The sequence below is a fragment of the Lipotes vexillifer genome, unplaced genomic scaffold, assembly GCF_000442215.2.
Source record: "Lipotes vexillifer unplaced genomic scaffold, Lipotes_vexillifer_v1.1 scaffold142, whole genome shotgun sequence".
NCBI classification, from domain to species: domain Eukaryota; kingdom Metazoa; phylum Chordata; class Mammalia; order Artiodactyla; family Lipotidae; genus Lipotes; species Lipotes vexillifer.
Window position 1 is genome coordinate 330569 of NW_006795110.1, and position 24488 is coordinate 355056.

The following is a 24488-nucleotide window of genomic DNA, read 5'->3' on the forward strand; positions in this document are numbered from 1 at the left end:
GGTGGTAGTCCTGGTCTCTCAATTTTCTTTGGCTGATGTAAAATTTAAAAAACACACAATCACCACCAAGACAGGTCTGGTATTTTTCCAGCGATTAGTGGCGCACAAAAATTGGGGCAGGACCATCCAAAATGTGAAACATGTCATTTGAACCTTTGCCATTTTCTTTAGTCATATGAGATGGGCTTTATGTTTTCCAAGGCATAGATGTCTGTTCTAGTTTTCTCAAAACAGGTGTCATAGAAAGCTCTCTGAGAGCTGTGAGTGTGCTGATGATCCCCTTTATCTGAAGGTGTACCCCTTCTATTCCCACCCACCCTGACACCTGGTGGGAAGCATGTTATCATAGATCAGGATGTGTAGCTGCAGGCTTTAGACTGTGACTTATAATAATGAATCAGTGGCTGCAGCCCCACCTTCTCAAGCCATCTCCTAAGGAGTCAAGATGGTACTTGGGTTATAGCATTTTGATTCCTGCTCGATGCAGAAGCTGTACACTTGGGAGCATTATGCTTTTACAAGTCACTATTATTTTTTAAAAACTAGAAACAAACCAATCTTCCAATTTTCTTCTAACCACAGGTGAGGTATATAATATGTATCTCAGAAAAACCACTCTATGTGTCTAGAATACAAATAGAAGGCACTCTATAATTTCAGACAATTTGCTGGTGTCAAGGTTAATAGAAGTCTCTTTTCTTGACTTGACTTACCTTTATTCAGTATTTGGAAGCTTTATGAAATATAAAGGTAAGCGAACAAATTACATTTGTGAACAAATATAATCGCTGTTATTGCCGTGGGAATATCTCAGATTGCATTGCAATTTAAAGCGCTGAGACTTTAAAAACTGATCAAGTTATGTCAAAAAGTAGTTTTAAGATGTAGAAGCCTGAATTGAGAATGAGTGTTCTGTTCCTAGGAAACAATGCAAATCTATAGATTCATCTATCTTAAAAGGTTGATAAAATTTTAATAAAGGTGAATACTGCCTCTGGTACCTGGAGATGCCTGGCTGGTTGTGGACTTGGCCTTCTAGATAGACATGTCCTGTCTTTATACTGATATAGCCTGCCAGATTAAATGAGATATAATGTACGTCAGGTGCCTAACACACAGTTCTTGGCACACAACAGGCATTTTTGAAATGCAAGTTTTCTCCTTCCCCTTTGTATGCACCTAACAACTTCTGATACCCAGACATTTATGACTTTGTCATTCATAAATTTGTCCAAACCCTTTCGAATCCCTTCTGTCATATCCTTCTGGTATAAGAGATGTGAGTCATCCAAGAGGGAACAAAGAAGAAAATTGAAATGACAGTCTTCCAGGTACAATAAGATAACATTTTAATGAAAATTGCCAAAAATAGCCCACACAGTGTAAAGGCATATGTAAGTTTTGTGCCACAATACACAGTTGCACACAAATATCTTTGCAGTCCTCTGTAATCAGATCAACAAATGGTGGCTCAAAAAATATTTACTGAGCACCCGTTGTGTGCCAGGCATTATACTAGGTGTCTTGGAAGATACAAAGACACTAAGACATCATCCCCTACCTCAAACAGCCTGGGATAAATGGGGGTATGAGTGCTGAGGAGATATGTAGATACACAAATAAATATGTTACACAACAGAATAAGAACCACAAGACTATAGGAACAATGGCTATGGAGATGTGCCTCAAATATAAAGGGGATATAAAGGAGTGCACAAAATACCCTGCCCTCCATGAGCTGAAAATGTAATTGAGAAATCTAATCGGTGAAAAGGTCAGGACAGTGCAGCAGGCAGCCACAGTCTGCTGGCTAACCCCCTCACTGTCTTCCCTCTCAGTCTCGGCTTTTGTTCTTCTGTCTCCTAGGATAATAATCCTCCTCCTCCAGATGCCCTTTCCCCACCTCTCTATGATCTTCCTCAGTCCAGCTTAAAGCCCTATGCCTTTAAAAATCCCTTACCTAAATATACCAAGGCCCTTTGAGCTCTTCCTTCACGTTCATTTGTTCTTTTCATTCCTTTACCAAATATTCATTGGGCCCATACTGCTTGCCAGGCCCTATTCAGACCTGATACAGGGATACAAAGATTAACAAGATAAGCCCAGTGCTCTAAAAAATCTCATCATCTAATAGAGGGGACAGAACAATGTGCTCAACCCAGGACAGATGAGGAGCATAGAGGAAATGTTTCACCAAGACTTTAAATTGAATATTGGAGGTTGACTGGGAGTTTGCCAGGTGAAGAAAATGGAAAGGCATTCTGGGAAGAAGGAATAGAAATTGGAAAGGACCTGGTGCCCCGTGTGACCAGGGAGAAGTTTGATATAGTGGAACACAGTGTTTATGAGAGAGAGAGAAGGATTAAGGCTTGAATGGAAGTTGGAGCCAGATTATGAAGAGCCTTGAATGAAGCACTAAAGAGCTTAAACTTTCTTCTGTGAAAACAGATAAGCTTTGGTCTTTAGAAAGCTCACTTGATAGAGCATGGAAGATAGATTGCAAAAGGGAGAGAGCTGAGAAAGTCAAACCTGTTAAGAGGTTCAAGGACACTCCCATCACGCTCAAGTCTGTACCATTCCTTTGGTCATCTGTGGTTTTGGTTGTCTGCATTCCCCTTTAGTGCTCATCAGAGTGTTAACACCCACCAAGTTGGTGTTCATTCATTGAATGAACAATTGAATCAATGAGTGTTTGAATAATAAGTGTCTCAACATTCATACTGGAAAACTTATATTTTTAAGATGGAAGAATTGGAAGCATAATCTAGCCTTTTTCTGGAAACTATTTAACCCCAGTAGCAACTACCCATTCTTTGCAAGAAGTACCAGCTATCCCAGTAGGAAATAGATGTATCCATGGGAAAACACTAGATCACCAATGAAAGGAAGAGATTTGGGGAGGCAAGTATTGGAAGTGATTAGTGGTGAAATTTCAGTCATAACCCTCATGAGATACAAAACCAATCATGCCCTAAAGCCATTGATCAAGGAGTTAGTTCCAGCCCAGGAATCAGGGAGCCAGGTTGGCCAGCCAGGCATGGAATAAGGAGGCAATCCCACTGGAAGAAGAGTTGGGCCCAGCGGGGAAGGTGAGAGGAATGGACCCTGCCCATATGACTGGCCCAAGTATCTCTACCATAGGGAAAGCCCAAAGGTGACATGGGGTCCCATAAAAAGACCAGTATGTGGCTAATTTAGCAAATCACCCACTACATGTAATAAGGCTTATGGACTATTATATAAGAATGTTGTGTAATCCAGTAATACTATTTGGATCTTATGATCTAGGATAGAGTAAGCCAGTTATATTATAGACAGTTATATTCATTTATACATATATGTATACAGATATATCAGGTATGTGTACATACCTGAATCTTTAAACAAAATTTAGTGAACAAAAAATATTTATTTAAATAGACTCCTTTTGATGGACTGGTTAGACAAGTTATGCTTCATTCATATGAGGGAATATATATAGCCACTGAAAAGAATTAAGCTGATTTATATACAAGTGTATGTTACTAATGTAAAACAGTCTTGCATTGCAGTCTATAGGTTTCAGTGAATTCATAGATTGATTTGGGGCAAAATAATATCTTAATATTTACTCTTTCAGTACATGAATTTTCTATCTCTTTCCATTTACTTAAGTCTTTAATTTCAAATTTTAATTTATACTTTTCAGTGAACAGGTCTTACACAAATTTTGTTAAATTTATCCCTAAATATTTCATGACTTTGATGTTGTTGTAAATGGTATTTTTAATTTCAATTTCTAATTGTTTGTTGCTAGAATATAGAAATACAAGTACAATTGATATTTTTATATTTATCTTGAATAATGTAACATTGCTAAACATTAGCTCTAGTAACTTTTTTGTAGATTCTTTAGCATGTTCCATGTATACCAACATGTCATCTGTGAATAAAGAGACTTTTACTTATTCCTTTATAATCTTCATGCCTTTTATTTCTTTTTCTTGCTTTATTACACTGGTTGGAACCTCCAATGCAATGTTGAATAGAAGTGGTGAGAATGAACATCTTTGTCTTGTTCCTGATCAGTGGGGGAAAGCACTTAATCTTTCACTATGAAGTATGAAGTTAGTGGCAGGGATTTTTTTTAATATCCTTTATTAGGTTGAGGAAGTTCCTTTCTATTCCTAATTTACCGAGAATTTTCCTCACAAATGAGTGTTGAATTTTGTCAAATGCTTTTTCTTCATCTATTGAAATGGTCATATGGTGTCCTCTTATTCTGTTAATACAGTAAATTGCATTCACTGTTGCTTTTTTTATGTTAAACTAACCTAGAAGTCCTGAGATAAACCCTACTTTGTCATGGTATATTACCCTTTTTATATATTGCTGGATTCAGTTTGTTGAAATTTTGTCAAGGATTTTTGTGTCTATGTTAATGAGGGACATTGACCTTTTTTTTTTTTTCTTTTCTTTTCTTGTAATATCTTTGTCTGGTTTTGATATCAGGGCTATGCTGATCTTATAAAATGACTTGAGCAGTATCCCCAAGTCTGCTGTTTTCTGAAAGAGTTTATGTAAAATTGATACTGTGTCTTACTTAAATGTTTGATAGAATTTGTTAGTGAAAATATTTGAGCCTGGAGTTTTGTTTGTGGGAAGGTTTTTAATTATGAATTCTATTTCTTTAATAGTTACATGGCAAGTCAGACTTTCTGTTTCTTCTTGCTTCCATGTTGATAATTTGTCTTCAAGGAATTTGTTTATTCACTCATAATTTTCCCTTATTGTTCTTTTAAAGTCTATAGGTCTATAGGAGCTATAGTGATGTCCCCTCTTTAATTCCTAGTATTGCTAATTTCTTCCCTTTTTTCTTGATCATTTTAGCTTATGGTTTAACAGATTTAGTGAACTGTATTTTTTTCAGAGAACCAGCTTTTAGTTTCATTGACTTTATTTTTCTCTTTTCTATTTCATTATTTCTGCTCATATCTTTGTTGTCCTTCCTTCTACTTACTTTGCATTGATTTTTAGTTCTTTTTCTAGATTCTTATGGTAGAAACTTAGTTCATTGATTTCAAGCCTTTCTTCTTTTTTAATATAAGTATTTTATGCTGCAAATTTGCATCTAAACACTGCTTTAGCTGCATCCCACAAATTTTGATATTCTCTTCATTTCCATTTGGTTCAAAATAGTTTCTAATTTTCTTCTTTGGCTGATGTGTTATTTATAAGTGTGGGTTTTTAAAAATTTATTTCCAAATATTTGAGGACTTTCCAGATATTTTTCTATTTATATTAACTTTCATTTTGTTGTGCTCAGAGAACATACTTTGCATGATTTCAGTCCTTTTATATTTATTGCAATTTGTTTTATGGTCCAGCATATGATCTATCTTGGTGAATGTGTGATGCAATTTGTAAAGAATGTGTATTTTGCTGTTGCTGGATAGCATTTTCTATCATTATCAATTAGGTCAGGTTGGTTGAGAGTGTTATGTCATCTATATCCCTACTGATATTTTGCCTGCTTGTTCTGCCAGTTACTGAGAGAGTTGAAATCTCAACCATGATTTTGGATTTGGCTATTTTTCCTTTTAGTTGTGTCTGTTTTGGCTTTATGTATTTTTGAAGCTTTGTTATTAGATGTATACACACTTAGGGTTGTTATATCTTCTTGATGAATTGACCCCTTTATTATTAAGAAATATCCATCTTTATTTCTGGTAATATTCCTTGTTCTAAAGTCTACATTGTCTGATTTTATTATTGTTGTGCATGCTTCATTATGATTATTATTTGTATGGTATATCTTTTTCTGTCCTTTTACTTTTAAGCTATTTATGTCTTCATATTTACAATGGATTTCTTGTAGACAGCATAAAGTTGGGTCATGATTTTCTTGTCCAGCCTGACAATCTCTGCCTTTTAGTTGGCATGCCCAGACCACTTATCTTTAAATTAATTATTTATACCTTCAGGTTTAAGTCCATCTTCCTATTTGTTTTCTATTTGTCCCCTCTGTTGTTTATTTCTTACTTTCTATTTTCCTGCCTTCTTTTGAATTAAATGAATTTTTTAAGGATTCCATTTATTTTCTGTATTTGCTTATTAGCTATAACTCTGTTTTAAATTTTTGTGGTTGCTCTGGGGTTTACAGTATGCATTTTCAACTTATCATAGTCTACCTTCAAATAGTATTACACTACTTCATGTGTAATATAGCACCCTTGTGACAGTATTCTTCCATTTTTCCCTTTTGCTTCCGTGTGCTATTGTAGTCATATATTTTACTTTTGCATATGTTATAAACCCCGTGATACATTGTTATTATCTTTTAAACTGTCAATTATATATTTTAAATTTTTAAAATATTTATTAATTCATTTAAAATAAGACTAATGTTGCCTGTGCATGTTAGCACAAATAACATGTTGTAATTTTTTTTAAAAACTGTATTTTCCAAGACAAAAAGAAATCTCATGAGAAGAATGGTAATGCTATACATTTTTGCACAACTCTATAACATCTGGCTTAATAGATGACAGCTGACTTCTCATACCTGCTTCTACATTCAATGTGTTTTGGTATTATTTTTGTTAATGTATATGGAGAAGATCCAACTTCACATAGATCTGTAGATGGAAAAGGGAAGTGTATTTTAATAACCTTTACAGGTCATTATGGATATTCTTCTTTGATACTACACAAAAACTCTACAAATGGTAGTTTCTTAAAGGTTAATGCTGTGTGGAATCTGAAAACGTATCAGTGAACGTTGTATGTACTGTTACATCAAAATTCATTGATCATCTTGTACTCTGAAGGGATATTTGACCCATCTTATTCATATTGATTATTTGGAAAATATCGGTTCACTAAGTTATACAAATATTACAAATGTTGAAACACTTTATGTAGTATCAGAAATCACATTAAACTGATATGAATGCTGATTTCATTGGAACAAAGCTTAAGTTTTGGGAAACTGTCAAGCTTATAGTGGCAGAGTGAAGTTTTTCAAAATTCTGATTTTCATTCAAAAACGTGTGAGGGACTTCCCTGGCAGTCCAGTGGTTAAGACTCCACACTTCACTGCAGGGCGCACAGGTTCAATCCCTGGTCGGGGAACTAAGATCCCACATGCTGTGTGGCATGGCCAAAAAAACCAAAGTGTATATTATCATTGGCAAAAACTAGTGTCAGTTATTGATATTTAACCTAAAGTGGTAGGCTCACTTCATTTTTGACAACATATCTGCCAAACATCCGAGTATTTAATCATGGTTTCTCCATTAGTTATTCTTCCTCACAAAAATGGTATTCCATGAAAAGTAGCTGTTTAGGTCACAACTTAATCACAGATATGCTTTTCCTCAAGACAACTTCCTATTTTATCACATAGAATATTAAATCCAGGATCAAGATTTGATAATTTTTAGTGCTTCGCCAAAGCCATTCTTCAGTGAAACGGGGTTTTTTTCTTTTTACTGTGTGTACACGGCAACAAAGAATACAATAAATGCTGGTATACTTTGGTACTACTCCCTTAATTTATATACCATGGTTCCAGCAGTTTTACCCACCATTGCTTTTGCACATTCATACGAATGTGGTTGCTCTGGCATAAACCATATTTTATATTCATATATATATATATATATATATATCATATATACCATAACCAAAAATATATACCATAAATATATATGCATAAATATATAATATAAAATATATAAGTTGCTCCAGGATAAACGATGAGATTGAAACAAGTTATTCAGCACTTTCAATATTTTAGTACCACTTGTGATTGTTGCTAACCATTCACATAAAAAAGGTCTTCTTCAAAGATTAGTGCTGATGCCATATGACTACAAGCAGAACAGTAAGTCTAGCCACATTTATAGACTTGTCTGTTTTTAAGGTGAAAGTACAGTTCCACAAATGAGGTAATAATTAAGTCTTTCCCTGAAAACTAATGAAAGAAATCATAGAAGATCTAAATAAATTGAGAGATACTATATAAATGGAGTGGAGATTCAATATTGTAAACATGTCACCTATGGGAGAAAATGTCATATAAGAAGAAAACCCAAAGAAGAAAATACTAAATCAAAAGATGGATTTAGCACATTTGAAGGATATAAGATCAATACATAAAAATCAACGATATTTCTATATACTAGCAATGAACAAATGGAGATGGAAATTAATGTTAAGAGAATGAAAGGACAGGCCACAGACTGGGGTAAAATACTTACAAATAATAATCCAATAAAAAGGAGATATATCCAGAATATGTAAATAACTCAAATGCAATATTAAGAAAATAAGCAACACAATAAAAAGTAAAAGAAAAAAGAACTAAATCTCCATGTTTAGAGCTAAATGTTTAAATAAATAAGTTACTGTGCCATTGAAAACAGGCAGTGCTATGAGTTATTTTACTAACTTTTCATCCAGTGGGCATTGAGCAATGTCAACTGTCTAAGGCTTCACTGGTCTCTAAGCTATTATGTGAATTTCTCCAGCCCATGCAGTGCAATAACTTATGCATAAGATGCTTCAGTGGCTTTTTCATTTCTAGTTTGAAAAGCTCTAACAAACAATTTTTGTTTTTTAATAAGCTCATGATGTCTACACTTAAAATATTCAATTTCTTTCCCTTTCACTATGAATGAATGGTCTGAAAATGATGCCACAACTTAAATAATGAATTATTTTGAAACTATATGAAAGTGTTCTGTGTCTAAGACACTGCAAGGTAAATTAATGACATATATAAAGATAATTGTAATCATGTTTTCATTCATTACTTACAATTTCACCACATGTTTATGAAGTAAATATCTTCCTTCCATGAGTCAGAGCCCTCACCAATACTGCAGTTTCATCTTTTTCAGCATCTTCAAATATAGATATTGCAGCTTGGGTTTGAGAAAGCAAGTCTTCTAATCTCCTTTATTAAGCCAACAATCTATATTCTTGTTGTGTTCTATCTAGGTGGAAGTAAAATTCTGGGATTTCAAAATAATGGTTTTCTAAATAAAAATAGTTACAGAGATTATAGCAGGCATGACTAAGGGTACATTTTCCACATCCTTCTGATGGTTAGGGAGTCCAGGTACTGGTCATGGTGCCAGTACTTCAGAGGGGAGAACTGAGAACCTTAAATGAAGTCATGGAAGAAAAGACCCAGAGCCCAATGAGGCAAGCGATCTCATAGTAGGGGCACCTGCTGTATGGACCCCAGCAGGAGATGCAGGGAGACTAGATAACTACTCATACCAGCCAAGGGATGCAATGCTCAGGCTAGAATGCACCTATTAGCAGCTCTGGACCACATCTCCTATATCCACAGCTAGGCTGTGCCACCTTTTGACTGGACTGTGTTGCTCCACTTACTCTGCTACCAGGCTGACAGCCTTCCTCACTGCTCCATGGTCTTCAGTGGCACTCCTTTGCAGTCAGCACATATACAACCACCACTGGACCTGCCTCTCTCAACACTGCCCTAAATTATCATTTAAAGAAATTTAAAGATGAGTAAAAAAAGATCTTTTATATTTATACTTTCCAGCATTTTTCAATCCTTTGTGTAGGTCCAGGTTTCCATCTGGTAAAAGTTACATTCTTTTAAAGAACTTAAGAACTTAACTAAAACAACTTAATTTTTCTCATGGTATAGGTCTGCTAGCAACAATATCTCTTGGCTTTTGTTTGAAAAGTCTTTACTTTGCCTTAATTTTTGAAGGATATTTTCACTAGACATAGAGTTCTAAGTTGATAATTTTTTTCCTTCAGAACTTTGAAGATATCACTCCATTGTCTTCTTGCTTGCACATCTCCTCATGAGAAGTCTGTAATCATTCCTAGCTTTATTTCTTTGTATAATATATGCCTTTTTTTCCCCCTTCTGGCTGCTTTTAACTTTTCTCCTTGTGACTAGATTTCAGCAGCTTGATTAGTTTGTCCTGGTGTGGTTTTCTTTGTGTTTATCCTGTTTTGGTATTCATTGAGCTTCTAGGATCTGAGGGTTTATAGTTTTCATCAAATTTAGAAGTATTTCAGCCATTATTTATTTTATGTCCTTTCTTTTTCTCTTCTACTTCTGGGACTCCAATTAAACCTGATAGATCAGTTCTGTTGTCCCATAGGTCACTGCAACCCCCTTTTAAAATTTTTTTTATTTTTTTAATTTTAAAATTTTTATTTTATTTATTTATTTATTTATTTATTTATTTTTGGCTGTGTTGGGTCTTCATTCCTGCACGCGGGCTTTCTCTAGTTGTGGCGAGCAGGGGCTACTCTTCGTTGCAGTGCACAGGCTTATTGTGGTGGCTTCTCGTTGCAGAGCACAGGCTCTAGGCTCACGGGCTTCAGTAGTTGTGGCACGTGGGCTCAGTAGTTGTGGCTTGCAGCCTCTAGAGCGCAGACTCAGTAGTTGTGGCACATGGGCTTAGTTGCTCCATGGCATGGGGGATCGAACCTGTGTCCCCTGCATTGGCAGACGGAGTCCCAACCACTGCACCACCAGGGAAGTCCATGCAACCCCCTTTTATTTCAGTCTTTATTTTCTCTTTACTATTCATTTTGAGGAGTTTCTATTGCTTTGCCTTCAGGTTTATTGATTTTTTGTTCTGCAGTATGTAACTGCTGTTAATCCCATCCCGTGAAATTTTCCTTTCAAATATTTGACTTTTCATCTCTATAATTTCTATTTTTAAAAATGCTTTCCAAAGAAATTAAATCTTTTTAAAAAGCTAACCAAGAAAAACATCTTTCCATTTCTCTTATTGTGTTCCTATTTTCTTTACATCCTTGAACATATGGAGCACATTTATAATAGCTGTTTTAAGGTGCTTGTCTAGAATTCCATTATCTCTGTCATTCCTGAGTCTGTTTCTGTTGACTGATTTTCTCTGGGCTGTAGATCACATTTTCCTGCTTCCTGGTATGTTTAGTAATTTTTTAATTCGATATCCAACATCATGAATTTTGCATTGTTGAGTGCTGGATTTTTTTGTATTGATTTAGAGAGGATTGTACTTTTTTCTGATATTGTGGATATCAGATAAGTGGATAAGTTATTGTGGATCAATTTGATCCTTTCAAGGTTTGTTTTTAAGCATATTTAGAGTAAATCTTGAGTAGCCTTTACTCTAGGGCTAATTTAGCCCATTTTAAAGGCACTGCTCTGACGTTTCTACTTATGCCCCATGTATTCAGTGAGGTCTCTCCACTTCGGTCCTGTGTGAACTCTAGGAAGTGTTCATCTTACAACTTCTCAGTAATTGTTCCCTGGAAGGTTTTCTAGACTGTCTTTGTGGAGTTTTACTCTGTACATGTTCAGATTGGTATTCATCAAGAGACTCAAGGGGACCTCTGTGCATACTTCTATTACTCTTTTTTTGGCTTAGCTCCATTCTCACAATTTCTAATTGCCCTAGCCTTTCAGAACTCCAGATTCTGTCTTCTCTACTTGGAGATTGCTAGGATTGCAATCCTGTTCTACAGTCCAGGGATTACCTCCAGGCAGAAAGCTGGGGTGATGGTAGGGCTCACCTCATTTGTATCCCTTTTCTCTCAGATCACTGTCTTGTGTTGCCTCTTGTCCTGTGTCTGAAAATAAATGTTTCATATATTTTGTCAATTTTCCAGTTGTTTCCGAAGAGAAAATAATTCCACATCTTCTTTCCCCTCACAGCCAGAAGTGGAAGCCCTTTAATTATCTGCTCTTAATTTTTTTTTCTGCCTTCATTTTGAATATTTTTTCTGGATATAAAATTCTACATTGACAGTTTTTATTTTCTTCTGGCCTCCATTATTTCTGATGGAATGTCAGTCTTATCATTGTTTCCCTGTGTATATGTCTTATTTCTTTGGCTGCCTTTATAAATTTATCTTTGGTTTTCAGAACTTTGACCATGTGCCTTAGTGTACTTTTGTTTGTATTTACCCTGTTTGGGATTCCCTGAGTTCTTGGATCTGTGGGTTGCAGTTTTGGATATAATTTGGAAAATTATCAGCTGGCACTTCACTTTTTTCCCCCTGTTCTCTTTCTTCCGTCTTTCTGGGACACCAGTTACACATGTGTTGGATTGATTGATAGTGTCCTACAAGTCACTGAAACTCTCATTTTTCTTCCAATATTTTTTCTCTATGCTTCAGTTTGCTTGATTTCCATTGATCTATCTTCAGGTTACTAATTCTTTCTTCTTTAGTATTCAGTCTGCTATTAATCCCATCCAATGAATTTTTTATCCCATCTCACCCAATGATTTTTTTAAACTTCTTCACTTTGAAATGTTATAGATCCAGAGACAGTTGCAAAAATAGTACAGCAAGGTCCCATGTACCCTTCACTCAGTTTCTCCCAATGGTAATATATAACTGTGGTACAATATCAAAACCAGGAAATTGACATTGGTACAATACACAGACCTTATTCAGATTTGACAAGTTTTACATGCACTCACTTGTGTGTGTGTGTGTGTGTGTGTGTGTGTGTGAGAGAGAGAGAGAGAGAGAGAGAGAGTGTGTGTGTGTGTGTGTGTATTTAGTCCTTTGCAGTTTTATCACATATATAGGTTGATATAACCACTACCACAGTCAGGATACAAAACTGTTCCATCACTACAAAGACTCATGCCTTGTGCTACTCTTTCATAACCACTGCTGCCTTCTTCTCTTCCCCCACCCCATTTCTAATCCCTGTAAGCCACTAATCTGTTCTTCATGTTGACAGTTTTTTTCATTTAGAGAACATGATATAAATGGAATTATGTAGTATGTGACCTCTTGAGATTGGCTTTTTCACTCTGTAATCCCTTGAGATCTGTCCAAATTATTTCATAAATAAATAATTCATTCCCTTTTATTGCTAAATAATATTCCATGGTATAGATATACCATAGTTGTTTAACCATTTATTCACTGAAGAACACTTGAGTTGTTTTCAATTTATGGCTATTAAAATTAAGCATTCATGTATAGTTTTTGTTTGAATGTAATTTTCCATATCTCTGGGATCAATGCCCAGCAATACAATTGCTGGATCTTATGGTGTGTATAGGTTTGCTTATTTAAGAAACTGACATTTGTGCTTTCTTTTCATTACTGTTTACACAGTATATCTTTTTTCATCACTTTTATTTCAACTTCTCTATATCATTATATTTAAAGTGACTCTCTTGTAGACAGGCTATTATTGGGTCATGTTTTTAATCCATTTGGCCAATCTCAGTCTTTTAATTGGTGTGTTTAGACCATTTGCCTTTAATGTAGTTATTGATAAGTTAGGGCTTAAGTCTGCCAGTTTATTGTTTGTTTTCTGTTTGTTCCCTATTTTCCTCCTGCCTTCCTGTGGATTACTTGAACATTTTTTAAGAATGTCGCTTTTATTTATCTATAGTGTTTTTCAGTGTTTCATATAGATTTTTTAGTGATTGCTTTAGGTATTAAATTTTTTTTTTTTTTTTTAAGATTTTGGGGATAGGAGTTTATTAATTAATTTATTTATTTTTGCTGCTTTGGGTCTTCATTTCTTAGCAAGGGCTATCTCTAGTTGTGGCAAGTGGGGGCCACTCTTCATCACGGTGCGCCGGCCTCTCACTATTGCGGCCTCTCTTGTGGAGCACAGGCTCCAGATGCGCAGGCTCAGTAGTTGTGGCTCACGGGCCTAGTTGCTCCGCGGCATGTGGGATCCTCCCAGACCAGGGCTCGAACCCGTGTCCCCTGCATTAGCAGGCAGACTCTCAACCACTGCGCCACCAGGGAAGCCCTAAATTATATATATGTAACTTACCACAGTCTATTGGTATCAACATTTTGCTACTTTGAGTGAGCTATAGAAGCCTTACCTGCCTTTATTTCCCTTTACCTTCCTCTCTAATATATCTTAAATATTTCCTGTACATGCACTGAGAACCACATCAGACAATGTTATAGTTTTTGTTTTAACCATCAAACATAATTTTTAAAACTCAAGAGGAGAAGGAAACTCTGCTCTATTTACCAATATTTTTACTCTTTCTGTTGTCCTCCCTTCCTTCTTGATGCTCTAAGATTTCTTCTTTTATCATTTCCTTTCTGTTTGGAGAACTTCCTTTGCCCATTCTCTTAGGGTATGTCAGATGAAGATAAATTCTTTTTGTTTTCCTTCATCTGAGAATGTCCTGATTTGTCTTTCACTCCTGAAGGATATTTTCACCAAGTATAGAATTCTGAGTTGGCAGTTATTTTCTTTCAGCACTTAAAAAAATGTGCCTTTTTCTTCTGGCTTCCATGGTTTCTGATGAGAAATCCACTGTCATTCAAATCATTGTTTCCATAATGGTGGAAATGTAAAATGATGCATCATTTCTCTCTATCTGCTTTCAAGGTTTTGGTTTTGCTCTTTTTTCTTTATTTTTCAGATATTTGATTATAATGTCATTTGTAGTGGATTTCTTTGGGTTTGTCCTGTTTAGGTTCATTCAGCTTCTTGAATCTGTAGGATTATATCTTTCACCCAACTTGGGGATGTTTCAGCCATTATTTCTTTGAATATTTTTAAAATTCCATCTTATTTTTCTTCACCTCCTGGGGCTCTGATGACACAAATGTTTGATCTTTTGTCTTGTCCAACAGGACCCTAAGTCTCTCTTCATTATTTTTCAGTCTATTCTCTCTCTCTGTTTTTCAGATTGGGTAATTTCTATTGCTCTACTTTCAAATTCACTAATTATTTTCTCTGTCATTCCCATTTCCCTATTAAGCCCATCAGCAAGTTTTTTTGTTTTGGTTATTGTATTTTTCAGTTCTAAAATGTCCATTCTTTATGTCTTCTGTTTCCTTGTTGATACTTTCTATTTTTTCACTTTGTTTCTGGCATGCTTCTGAATGCTTCTAATTGCTTCTGAAACATTGTTATGATGGCTACCTTAAAATCCTTATCAGGTAATTCTAACATGTGTCATCTTGGTGTTAACATTTGTTGATTGTCTTTTCTCATTCAAGTTGAGATTTTCCTGATTCTTGGTATGATGAGTGAGTTTTTATTTGAACCTGGAGATTTTGGATCTTATATTATGAGACTCTGGGAGCTCTGAACTCTATACTCTAATAAGCCTGCAGCTTTCTTCTTGAGCTCTACCATATACCACTAATGGTAAAATATATATAACTAATGAGCCTTACCCAGCATAGTTCCCTTCTTTCAAGGGTTGAATTTCCTCTAGTTTCTACCTGGTTTTGGATGTTCTATACTACCTTCAACTTATCATGATTGTTACTCTGATAGAAGCTACTCTATCATTACCAGAATACAGAAGTCAGGACTTACTTTTCATTGTATACCTTTTGGTACCTTTTGCTGTTTTTACCATGTATGTATGACTTCTTTAAAAATGTAAGTTAATTACTGAAATTAAAACATAAAAATTAAATAAACATATTTATCAGACAGACCTAATTTCATTAACCAGCTCCATGAAGTGATCATAGTAACAATATGTGCTAGACAAGTTGAGCAAATTATTTAACCTTTCTGTACCTCAGTTTCCTCACCTATAAAACAGGGATTAGAACAATGGCTGGCATATATAAATAAAATATGTAAATATATTACTAATATGTAATATATAAATAATATAAATTAAATTTTAGATATTATTGTTAATGTCAGAAATATTGGTAAAACTACTCACAAACAGGGACATGTTTCTTCTTATCCTCAATGCTGAGAATTTGGTACCCAGTAAGTGCTTAAACATTAAAAAAAACTGAACATAGTGCTGCTGTATTGGATGCTATGTGGATTTAGCCTAACAGCCCTTGCTGACACGGAGCTCATAGAACAAAATATTTAAAACATTTAAATGAAATATTATCATTTTATATGAACAAATGTGAGTATGAATAAATACAAATACTAGAAATTTTATATTTGAGTTTTATATTTAGATGAGGTTATAGTACGAGGCATTCAGCAAACTGTCCTTCTATTGCAGAAAAGCTTCATAGAGGTAGAATCTAGGAACTTTTGAACGAGAAAAGAACTTAACATTTATTAAGTACCAATTATATCCCATGTAAGTATATCCATATGCCAGGTCCTTTACATAAATTATCTCATTTATGTCTCTTAGCAACCCTGGGAGGTAAACATTATCCCCCTATGAGAAAAATAAGACTCACCAACTAACTTGGGTAGGATCAGCTAATGAAACAGCAGAGCCAAGATTGAAACTCAAATTTTTTTAATTTGGGGCTTATCCTCCTCTACTTTCAAGAATAAGACTCAGGGTTTTAGTATAAACAATACATGGGAGAAAAATAAGCATTTATTAAACATCTACTTCTGACCACACAACATGCCAAATGCATTATTTCATTTAGTTCTCAAAGCATTGTTTTATTCAATCCTTACAGTAATGAGAAAGGAAGAAAGAAAACTAAGATTTGTTGAGCACTTGTTGTGTGCCTAACACTTCAGTAGGGCTTATGTAAGTTCCCTCACATGGTCTCCTAACAGCCCAGTGAAACCTGTATTGCCCCCAAGCTAAGAAGAAAGTAGGCTGAGCTTCTTTCACACTTGCCTGCCTCCCGAGGCAGCTCTAAAAGACACCCCTCCAGGATGCATATTCCCAAACATTTTTCAGAACCTATATTCCACAAAATAATGACTTTTTAAAGTACAGTCCAGGTAACACAAAGGTCTTTCCATACGAGTTGCTTTTTAATCTTTTGGTGGTCATGGACCCCTTTGAGAATCTGACGGCCCCTCCTCCCATATAAATGCTTACAATTACACAATTTTGGATACAATTTCAGAACATTCAAAAAGAGTCAATGGACTCTTTGTTTAAAACAAACAAACAGAAACCCACTCTAAAGAACAGAAATAAATCTTAGGAAACAAGAGAGCTTATTAATGCTTCAATTATTGAGTTTTACAAATCCTCTAGAACACTAACCACCTATATTTGACCATTCTATTATGTTTCACAAAGTAGATATTAGTCCTGTTTCCTCTTGGTTTTTGAGCCCTGGCACTATTAACCTTTCTGGTGGTATAATTCTTTGTTGGGGGGTGTTGGGGTGCTGACCTATGTGTTATAGGATGCTGAGCAGCACCCCCACCCTCTACTCACTAGATGCCAGGAGCACACTCCCTGCATCTCCCAGTTTTGACAACCAAGAATGTACCCAGACATTAACAATTGTCCCCTGGGAAGAGGCAAAATCACCCCCTGTTGAGAACTGCTGGTTTGTAGTAATTACAGTCGTCACTCCTGAGTCACTCACAAGCATAAAGGGCCTAACATCCAGACTTTTTAAAAGTATTTCCTTTTCTTGCTTGCTTAAGATCTCCTACAATACTTCTCAACTGGGTTAAGCAAGATGATTCATCTCACCAATTAAATTGCTACCTGAAGTTGTAAAGCTTTTCTTACAGAAGAGACCAAAAGGAACTTCACATAGCCGCCCTGCTTTACTGATTGAATGATTGACCTATCAAGTCACTCAGTCATTCAAGGAATACTTATTGAATGCTAACAAGGTGCCAGACACTGTGCCAGGTGCTGGGGCTACAATGTTGACCAGTGTAGATATGGTCACTGCATCACGGAGTGTGCAACCTGGTGAGGAAGACAGACTACAGGGCAAGTAAAAAATAAGTGAAGATATTTATAAACTGTGGTAAGAGCCATGATGGAAGCACACAAAATGCAGAGGTAGCGACTAACAGAGGGACTTAGATAGGCTCACTAGGAAAGACACTCTAAAGATGTGATATTTTAGGCTAGAACTCAAAGGATGAGAAGTACCAGCCAGGTTCAAAAAAAATCAATTAGAGGGCAAATGTTCCAGGCAGAGTAGGCAACCATGTGAAAAGACCCTGAAGCAAGAAAGAGCTTGGTGTGTTCTGGGTATTGGAAGAAGGCTACTATGACTAGCGCTAGTGAGTAAGGGGCAAGGGGCCAGACCCTGCAGGGCTCTATAGCCCATGGTGAAGAGTTGGATCACATTCTTAATAGAGTGAGAAGCCACTGAAGGCTTTTAACTAGGAGAGGTACCATGATTTGATGTACATTTTAAAATGACTCTGGCTGTGGTGTGGAATGGAGGGTGGGTGGTGTGAATGGAAATAGAGACCAGTTAGGAGGCCAGGTGCCAGTTGAGAGATGGTGGTGGTAGCAGTGGAAATGAGAATAATGACATATTTTGGAGATAGAACTGACATAATATGTCAGGGTGAGGGTGAGGGAAATGGAGGAATCAAAGTTTCTGACTCAAACGCTTCAGTGGTGGAATGTATTGAAATGGGAAAGACCAGATTGGCAAAAGAGAGAGACATTCTTTTCCTAGTCAGGTGAGCCACAAATGCAGATACCTAACTTTTCCATGAAAAGGGAGGCAGTTCAGTTCAACAAGCACCTACTATATGGGCACAATGCTAAGTGCTGAAGGTACAAAGAAGTAAAAGACGTATCCCTTTGCTCAAAGAGCTTACAGTCCAGCAGGGGAGACAGACATACATAGGCAACTTCAATTTGCTGTGTTAAATGCTGTTAGAGGCATGTACAGAGTCTATAAGGTCATAGAAGAAAGCAAATTACTCAGACTGTGTCAGAGGCATGGGAGTCAAGGAAGATATCCTGAAGATGATGTCTGGCTAAGGACTGAGCCGAGGATTAGCCAGGCAGATAAGTTTGTGAAAGTATAGAAGGTTAAGGAAACAGCAGTAGAAAGGCACACAGCCGTGAAACAGCATGATGCCTTTAGGGAATTATAAACAGTGCAGTATTACCAGAACATAAGCTTGAAGGCAAGGAATGAGAGGAGATGAGACTAGATAATAACGTTGACAGTAGCAAACAGTTATTGCACACTTATTATATGCCAGGCAGTGTTCTAAGTGCCTTACATGGATATGTCATGTAATTCTCACAATTATAATACCAATATGGAAACTGAGACAGAAGGAGATTGGGTACCTTGCCCAACGTGGCACACCATCAGAGCTGAGATTCAAAGCAGGCGGTTTAACTCCAGAGCCCATGCTTTTAACCACAGAAAGCTGTGTCATGCTGAAGATCTGAGAATGTACCAACAGGTACTGCCAACAGGCAGTACCGAGTCATGGAAGGGCAGTGACATGGTCAGATCTGTGTTTTGCTGAGATGATTCAGGATAGATTTAAGAGAGGCCAGGCTGGAGACTGTTGCAATATGTCAGGCAAGTGATGAAGAGAGCTTAAAGTAGGGATGAAGACAAGGGAAAGATTTTAAAAATTTTTAAGAGACAGAATTAGCACAACTCGGTGATTAATTGGATTCTGAAGGTAAAGGAGGAGAAATCTAGGATGTCACCATGGTTTTGATGACTGGATGACGTTACTGCATGATGAATACAGGAGGAGGAGCGCTACAAGTGAGCTAGCTTTTACGTTGAGTACCAGGTGCCAGTAGAACACCCAAGTGGATCTGACCAAGATGCAGCTGGATTTAAGAGTCTGAAGTTCAGGGGATATATTCAACTGGATATAGATCTGAGAATCAAGAGCATGTGATTCAAACCATGAGAATAAAGAGATTACCTATGGAGAGTGTGTAAGAAGGAGACCATGGAGCCAAGGAGGGGGTCTTGAAGAATTTCAGTGTTTAAAAGACCAGTAAAAATGAGCTTACAGGGCTTCCCTGGTGGCGCAGTGGTTGAGAGTCCGCCTGCCGATTCAGGGGACATGGGTTCATGCCCCCGTCCGGGAAGATCCCACATGCCGCGGAGTGGCCAGGCCCATGAGCCATGGCCACTGAGCCTGCGCATCCAGAGCCTGTGCTCTGCAATGGGAGAGGCCACAACAGTGAGAGGCCCGTATACCACAGACAAAATAAATAAATAAATAAAATTAAAAATGAGCTTACAAAGGAGACTGAAAAAGTATGTTAAGGATAAGCAGTATAGCACAGTGATTAAAATAATGGACTCTGGATCCAGTCTGTATGATTTTTTATTCTCTAGGCTCTGCCACATGCCAGCTGTGTGACTTTTGGCAAGTTACTTCACCTCTAAGCCTCAATTGTTTGAGAATTAAATGTACATGTAATTAATGTAAAGCCCTTAGAATAGTGCCTGATAAACACACAGTAATTATTAACTAATACTTACTAGGAAGAAAAGCAGAGTAGGATTATGGAAAACAGAAGTTGAAAGTTTAAGATGAAGAGAATTCTCAGATGTGTCAGATATAGCTGAGAGGTCCAATAAGCTATAGACTTACAAGTATGAAGTAGAATTTGGCAAAATGGAGGCTACTGGTTACCTCGATGAGAAAAATGTCAATTATATGTGGAATCTAAAAAAAATGATACGAATGAACTTATACAAAACAGACTCACAGACAGAGAAAATAAACTATGGTTACCAAAGGGGAAAGGGTGGGGGATAAATTAGAGGAGTTTGGTATTACCATATACAAACAGGTATATAAAATAGATAAACAACAAGGACTTACTATATAACACAGGGAACTATATTCAATATCTTGTAATAACCTATAATGGAAAAGAATCTGAATATATATATATATATATATATATGTATGTATAACTGAATCACTGCTGTACAGCTGAAACTGACACAGCATTGTAAATCAACTATACTTCAATTAAAAAAAAATGTCAGGGGACTTCCCTCGTGGCCCAATGATTAAGACTCCACACTTCCACTGCAGGGGGCCCGGGTTCGATCCCTGGTCGGGAAACTAAGATCCCACATGCCGCATGGGGCAACCAAAAAAAAAAGAAGAGAGTCAGTGAGTGGAAGGGATAGAGGCCAGACAACTGTAGGTTGAGTGGTGAATAGAAGGTAAAGGAAATGAAATGACAGCAATGGGTAGGGCTAACTCTTTCAAGAAGCTTGCCATTTAAGACAAAAATCTCAAGTGAAGAAAGAAATATGTATAAGGATGCTCACCTTAGCTTTTTTGTATGATAGCAAAACCACAGAACTGTCCTAAATGTTCAAGAAGGAAGAGATAAGATGTCCATAGCGGGGTTAGGGAAAGTGGTAAATATTGGAACAGTAATTGAGAAGAATAGGAGAAGAAGCTTACCAGAGATGAGTGAAAGGATCATGAAGAAGCCCACAAAGTGTATGTGCAGTTGGAAACCACGGATTGGTGATACCAGTCTGTCCCTTGGTGCAGTTTTCTGCAATAGTGGCAGAACAGAGAAGGCACATTGCGGGGGCTGACCTGGAGTGATGATTATTCCAGGCAGATGGGGCAAAGGGACAGAGGTTGAAGGTGATGGTGAAAGAGGGCTCAAGAGTATAGTCATGTGGTCTAGGCTGGATGTGGGGTCAAAAGGGGGCAGGCAAACCAGGAGAAAATAGGGATCAGGGCACTGGGGTGTCTTTGTGAGGTCAGAAAGCAGAGAGTGGGGTGAAGACACAAGAGAATTGGTAGGACCAGAACTTGGACTCAGTATAAGATATTGGAGGCAACATGATAGAAAGGGCATAGATTTTATAATCAGACATACTGGAATTTGAATTACAGCTCTAATATTAAATAGCTATATGACTTTAGGCAAGCTCCTTGAACTCTATAAACTTCAATTTTCTTATGTGTAAAGAAAGTATAATGACCCCCGTCTCACAGAAAAACTGGCACATGGTCATGGTCCGATAGCTGTTAGCAGGCCCCCCCGCCCCCGCCACGTCTCCCACTCAACACTTACTGGGCACCGATTATGAAACATTCTTTTCTGGGGACACCAAGATAAAGGTCATTTCACTTCCTTTTAGGGACTTATGGATTAGCAAAAGTGACACAAATGCAAGGAGGTAAATAACAATACAGTGTAAACAGATAAATTACAGTTCTAGTTGCCAAGTACAATAGCAGGATGAACACAGTGCTGTGAGAATGCATTGCAGGTGTGACTAATAGTGCCTAATGGAATGAGGGAAGGCTTCCCTGCAAAGCTGTTCAGCCCAATTTTTAGTTCTAATGTAGCTTGAAAGAAAGTAGCAGGAAATGGGGAGATGACTCTTTAAGGGCGAACAGCTGAGAAGCTTTTGCTTTTATTTTCCTAGACAGTGTTCCAAGGGGCAACAGTTTCAAGAGAAGGTGTTTGTTTAAGAAAAATGACCTGTGGGGGTCTGTTACTGAGGAGAAGTATGGAATGAAGTGAGAGGCATTTAAGACGATTGAGAGGAAAGGCAGTGATTAAGAGTTTACGGTTCCAGGGGAGGTAAAATCTGGAGCCCAGGTTAGGGGTTTACTTCTAAACAGGATACAAAATAATCCTTTCTCTAACATTGAGAGGAAAGACGGGGGACTTCCCTGGCCATCCAGTGGTTAGGACTCCACGCTTCCACTGCAGGTGGCCTGGGTTCAGTCCCTGGTCGGGGAACTTAGATCCCACAAGCTGCATGGCCTGGCCAAAACAAATTGAGGGGAAAGAAAAAAAAGATACAAATAGACAAAGATAATTTACATCTAAAAAGAGGAAAGAAGTCCATTTCTGGAAATTGCATTCTAGCTGTATGCAATTTTTCTTGGTTTTTATAAACCAAGAATATTTCCTTAATATGTTCACAACAAATTTGAGGAGCTAATCCCTACAATGGATAGAGCTGCCAACTGTTGGTGAAATGGAAGCAACAGAAATAAAGAGCCTCCAAGCCCTCCCCTCTGCACCTGGGCAAAGGGGGTGTTGGCAGCTGCGGCAGCAGGAGAGGACAGTGACAGGGACCGGCCACCTTCTCTCACTTGCTTTCACCTTCAGTTCTTAACTGCTTACTATATGAGTCCCTACTGCCCACTCTAATCTTTATTTGCTCCAATCCACACACGAGCATACCACATGAAGCAATTTTCCAACCTGAATTTTGCCCACTTCTGAATAGAATTGGCAGCCCATGTGGCAGCTGTGCTGACTTAATGGACCCAAAAGCATTTGGCTGCATCACGCTCTCTCCTGACCTTTGCAACCACCAACTCTCCCTTTCTGGGATAATATCCCACAGTTACTTCCCTGGCATGCACCTGCAGGAAGTAGACCTTCTGAAATGAGACTTGCTGGCAGTGACACGGAGCTAGCATCTCTGCCTAGCCCCATGAGGAGCATGGTAGTGGGTAGACTTAGGCACTGGGAATTTACCAACTGTTTTATGCCTAATACTTCTTCAAATTACACCATTTAATAAAATCAGATGAATTAATTAAAATGCTGCATTGTAGAGACCTTCAATTAATTGCTGCTTTCTTGCTTCTGCTCTAAGTACATGCCACGGTAACAAAATGTCTGTACAAATTGGAAACGGTCTTCTTGTCCTTTTACTATTAACATGAAAAATGTCTACATTTCCTGCTAGATCACGCATTGGCCTTGTAAACTTTAGGACTTTTTTTATAACCAGGAAAAAATTCCAGGGGAGGATGAGTATCCCCATAAGGAGATAGAGTTTCTTCCAAGATAATGAAGAAAACAATTTCTCCTCAGAGGAATACTACAGAGGGATGAGAGCCCAGGAAGATGAAGAGACTCTGCTTCTTTAAAGAGAATGAGCAGACCTCACTGAAAAGAAGCATAAAAGAAAGAAAACTAACCTTAATTGAGCACCTACTGTATGCCAAGTACTGTGACAGATGCTTTCACAGGCCTTATTTCATTTAACCTTCACAACAACCTTGTGAGGTGTTTATCTACATTATAGAAGAGAAAACTGTGTCTTAAAGAGTTAGCTGGTTGGTCCCAAGGTCACACAACTAGTGAGTGAGTAGTAGAGGAGAGTAAGGGAAAATCTGCAAAGATACTTGGGCAAGAGAATAGACCCCTCTTACCCCATTTTGAAATGAGTGGATTGGTTACTTTTAAGACTCAGTCATTGCTTCTTATAAAGCCACCAATCCAAGAAGATCAGGGCCCCACACTTATGACCTCATTTAGCCTTAATAACCTTCTAAATGCCCTGTCTCCAAATACAGACACATTGGGTGTTAGGGCTCCAGCATATGAAGTTGGGGAAGTCGGGGGGACACAATTCAGTACATAGCAGATGAGATGCATAAAATACGTGACTGTACACACAGCTGTACTTGCTATTTGTAATACTGCTAGGAGGTTTGGGTTCTTCAAAAACAGGAATTTTGGGAATTCCCTAGCAGTCCAGTGGTTAGAACTCTACGCTTTCACTGCCAGGGGCCTGGTTTCAATCCCTGGTCAGGGAACTAAGATCCCATAAGACATGTGGCACAGCCAAAAACAAAAAAAAATGCTTCTAAAAAAAAAAAAGAAAGAAAAACAGGAATTTTGATAAATTCTATTTTGTACAATTTCCATGAAAAAAAATATTATGATTTATTTATAGTTGTACATGCTGAATTGACTATAGTTTTGAAAGGAGGAAACTTTCATTTTGACTAAGCATCATTAAAAATACAAATCCCAGGGGCTTCCCTGGTGGCGCAGTGCTTGAGAGTCCGCCTGCCGATGCAGGGGACGCGGGTT

At 37.4% G+C, this 24488-nt stretch overlaps 1 protein-coding gene across 3 annotated transcripts in view; it reads left to right on the forward strand.

Moving 5' to 3' along the window:
• Positions 1–24488, forward strand: part of HDAC8 (histone deacetylase 8) — a 247051-nt gene that overhangs the window by 108484 nt on the left and 114079 nt on the right. The gene's annotated exons all lie outside the window — the stretch shown is intronic.